We start from the raw sequence: 4,281 nt of genomic DNA on the forward strand, positions 1-4,281 counted from the left end.
GTCCCGGTTTGAGACACGAACCGGGACTAAAGGCATTGCACCATTTAGTCCCGGTTCGTGTCTCAAACCGGGACTAAAGGTCGGCTCATTTGAACCGGGACTAAAGGCTCATTTGAACCGGGACTAATGCTTTTAGCTGCACGAACCGGGACACATTAGTCCCTGTTCGTAATGCAACCAGGACTAATGTGTATATTAAGATGTGACCAAAGCTTTGTTTTCTACTAGTGATTCGAGCTGTTTTCAGATTTTTTAAACTTCAAAATGCCTGAAACCGTTCCCCTCAGAAAGAAAAAAAGCCTGAACCCGATACGACGTGCACATCCACGCCCATACGTGCCTTTCTACTCTTTTCTTCTTCTTTCCCTCCTCGGTTACTTCAAAATACACGGTTGCAAGAAAAGAAGTAAAAGGAAAAAAGCACCACCAGTCACACACCCGCATGCACACGCGAGCCGTACGCGTCGATGCGAAGCTTTACCTCTTTCTCTGCCTCTCATGTTATACTTCTCTCATGCTTTCCAGGCCAAGAAGATTCATGTCCCATGCATATCTGTGCCACGCGGCCATGCATGCAATGCAAAATCATACTAGTACAGTACTAGTAGTAGAAAGCATGTCGTTCGACAAATCTCTGGTTGTTATTGCAAACCACAAAACTTGATTTACATAGGTGCTAGTGGCATATAGGGAGCTCATCAGTGAGTTCACGTACTGACGCAGCAGAGCAATCTGCTTATCTGCGTACATGCTCGGACAGATAAATACACACACAAATAGAAACATTTTTTTGGGCAAAATCACCACGGATTCAAAAGAAATCTCGAAAGGATATGCGAAAGGTAGATCGGTCGATCAATCTCGGTCAAAAAAATGACAGATTTTTTTGCGGGAAGATCGCAACTTTTGTACATTACCCCCACTACCAAAATCCACATTGTAGGAGAGCTGGTCTCTCCGCCTCATTCCAGCAAGCCAAGGAACCCATCCTGCTTCCCCGTCGCAGCAACGTTTGCCGGAGGAAGCCGATAAGACCACCGGTGAATGGTCGTCATCTCGCCGGTGCTAGTCTCTCCGGCGTGGCGCGATCGTCGTCTTCCCGGCACGCCTGAAAGCACAGTTCTATCAGACATGGAAGTGGCAACCAAAGCAGAAGGTGACGATTAGTTACTGGGCTACTTAGTTATGTTTAATTTAGAGCTTACGTCCCTCTCATGCAGTGATCTGTGAGACCCACTGAGATATTCCCAATCATCTAGGTGTGATGCCTGATCTTAGTTTACCTAGGTAAATCATCAAAAGCAGGGAGATAAGGTTCTAGTAATGGAATCTTAGGTGTCCCTAATGGGAATGAAGTATGCAGCACTGGCACTCTTCTTGTCAGTAAAGCGACTTCGGAAATGATGTGCTTGGCTCAGAGTGTACGCTTGCTTTGTTCCTTTTTATTATTCTGCTCACGAAATGCCAAACAATACCATGACCTCTTTATTGCAACAACTCATTAGAAATCCTATAATCCACATAGGCATATTTTTAATCGTAACAAGAACTACAGATTTTTGTGGCCTTTAACCGGGAGAAGTATAGGAACCGTGTTTAAATTTTTCATTGCTATTTTATGCGGTAGAACTTTCAAATCATCTCTAGACTTCTGCTTCTTGTTCACTGCATGACAGCAGAGCAGACAACTGAGCAGAGTCTGTTCCGGAGAATCAAATGAGCAGAGTGCTTGTAAGTGTAAAGAACGACAGAGCAGAGTATCAAGGAGCAGAGTATTTCAGGCCGTGTCATTTATCCAGTTCAGTCGATAGTTTGAATATTATAATGTTCTAGCAAATGTGCTAGAAAACTATAAACTTTGCCGAAAACAGATGAAAATGCAAGTAGATAGGCAGAATGCATGCATTCCAAGTAAAACAACAAGTGCATCCATATGCATAAAACACGAACTGATCAAAGTTTACCTGTTGTGGATAGGGTCAGGCCCCTTGGGAATCCTCCTCTTGCTGCTTCGGTACGCGTCCTCGCCGGCTTGTCCGCCACCTGACTTCTGTGCCGGGGAGCTCATCATCGTCACTCCGCCGCGGGCTCGAGCCGGCCCTATGCTCACGCCAGCACCACTCGTCATCGCCACCATCACCACTAGAAGGGCAATACACACGATGAAGATGACGGCCACCACTCGCTCGCAGCACGCCGATGCCCCTAGCGACCTATCCGGCCGTCTTCCCATATAGAGAGAGGCCCTCCTCTGCTTCTGAACTTTCTCCTCCTCTCCACCACAACCCAAGGAGGCAATGTTGTAACTCTTTCTCTACACAGTGAACGAAACGAACCCAGCAACGATGTCGTTGAGCTACCGGCCACTATATGAAGCTGGAGGGAGCAGTAGAGAAAAGCAAAGGGAGAAGAAGAAGAGGAGAGCACAGCTGCATGATGACAATGACAATGACCGTGACAATGGCAAGGCAGGCAGGCGGGATCAAATATGGTGTTATGGAAAGGGGGTAACCAAAGCATATCACCACCACAAGTGCGCGTCTAATGCGCACTTAGATCGCGCAAAATGCGCCTTTTTACGTGACTTGGAAGGGGAGGGAATCTGTGATCCCTGCCCGCCAAACATTCTTATCCCCCAAACCCAATCTTCTTTTCCTCCGGCCATTGATCGATGCTCGTGGCGCTTTGGCTCGGTTCGCTTTGCTTTGCTTTCTCTTGCTTCTTCGCGGCTTTGTTCTCTCTTCTTTGCGGGGTGAAAGCAAATCAGCTGCCGCGCTTTTGTAGGACCATGCATGGGGGCGAGAGCGGAGCTGGTTCGGGAACGTGTCCGACTTGATTCCGAGCTGCTAGCTTTGGAAGCCGATGGGCCCCCGCGCTGCACTCGCCTTGCCGGCTATAGTTTCCTCCTCTGGCTATCCATCACGTCGCTTCATCTGATTCTGTTCTTTCTTTCCCGTTCCAGATGGACGGACGGACGCTTCCGTTATGCCACTGACGTGTGGGCCCGCCCAGACTGTTCCCACCTTACGTGCGGTTTAGATTATTTATGGAAACAAAATACAAATGCCGATGCTCATATATACGCGCATACATTCATCCCTATAAACGCATGCACACACGTTCTATGAGCACCTCCGACATACAGAGCCGGCACAAATATGAGCGCCTCCGAGATACTGAGCCGGCACAATATTTTGGGATTGACGACAGGCGCCATGTTGTCGATAAAAATCCTGAAATAAATTTGAAAAACACGAGTATCAGTGCGAGTCTAGAACTTGAAACCTAATGGGTTAATTCCAGCACAATGAACCTAAGCATCTGAGCTATGCTCACTTGGGTTAAAGTTGAAGCTATATTCATTATGGTTGGTAGATTTCAGTACGTAGAATGTCGGAACAAGATTCCATGTTTACTGGATGCAATCTCTCGTGCAGAGATCGTCCACAATGAATGGTTTAACTTCTTTGTATTGGGTCTTATCAAAGAGTTGATTGTTTGTTTTTAGCTTATGTAGATGTTACCTATTTTATTATACTATTTTAAATTGGCCGTAACATGTAGTATTTGTTATTTGTAGTTCAACTAACTACTAATTATTGACATGTGGCTATGTAGTCTTCGGACCCGGATATAATTTTTATTATTTATGATGTTCCTTGTATTGACATGACAGATGACGAATAGATAGGAAGTTTTTCCCGCTAGAAAAGAAAAATAAACTAATAATTAACATGTGTGGTTAAGAAATAGTGTTCTTGTGGGATATGTCTAAGTGCAAGTATGATGATCCGTAGATTGTGGTTTTTATTAGGTACAAAATTCGATCATTTACGATTTGATTAGGTACAATTATGAAAAATCAAATGTATGCATTTGTTTAGTTATGATTATGTAAACCTGATGTATGCAATCGGATTTCCAGCTTTTCAAATGTTTTATATCTTAAATGAAAAATGCGATTTAAAATCGGTTTTCACCCTTAAATCCATTGCACCGAGATCTTCGAAGCTAGATCTCATATTGATATGTTTTGACGACTTTTTTTGGGTTAAAAGTTGTCATGTCTATTACACATAAATTGCCATGGTGTTTGCATTAAAATTGTCATTATATGTTTCAACTACGTTTTATTCTACGTTTAAAGTAAATTTTGACGTATTCTAAAAAGGTAAATTTAAGAAACTAAACTTGCCATGGTGAATTACTAAAATTTGCCATGATCCATGAAATAATTTTGACATGGTTCATAATTAAAAAAAATCCAGTGTCAATTACTTT

At 43.7% G+C, this 4,281-nt stretch overlaps 1 long non-coding RNA gene across 1 annotated transcript; it reads right to left on the reverse strand.

Annotated features, from left to right (window-relative positions):
- Nucleotides 1-622: 622 nt before the first annotated feature.
- On the reverse strand, nucleotides 623-2,436 carry LOC119309276. Its single transcript, XR_005150422.1, has 2 exons — nucleotides 1,965-2,436; nucleotides 623-1,283 (listed from the first exon to the last, which is right to left on the reverse strand). It is a non-coding gene; the product is annotated as an uncharacterized LOC119309276 (long non-coding RNA).
- Between the last annotated feature and the right edge of the window lie 1,845 nt (nucleotides 2,437-4,281).

This window comes from Triticum dicoccoides, chromosome 1B (genome assembly GCF_002162155.2).
Source record: "Triticum dicoccoides isolate Atlit2015 ecotype Zavitan chromosome 1B, WEW_v2.0, whole genome shotgun sequence".
Lineage (NCBI taxonomy): Eukaryota > Viridiplantae > Streptophyta > Magnoliopsida > Poales > Poaceae > Triticum > Triticum dicoccoides.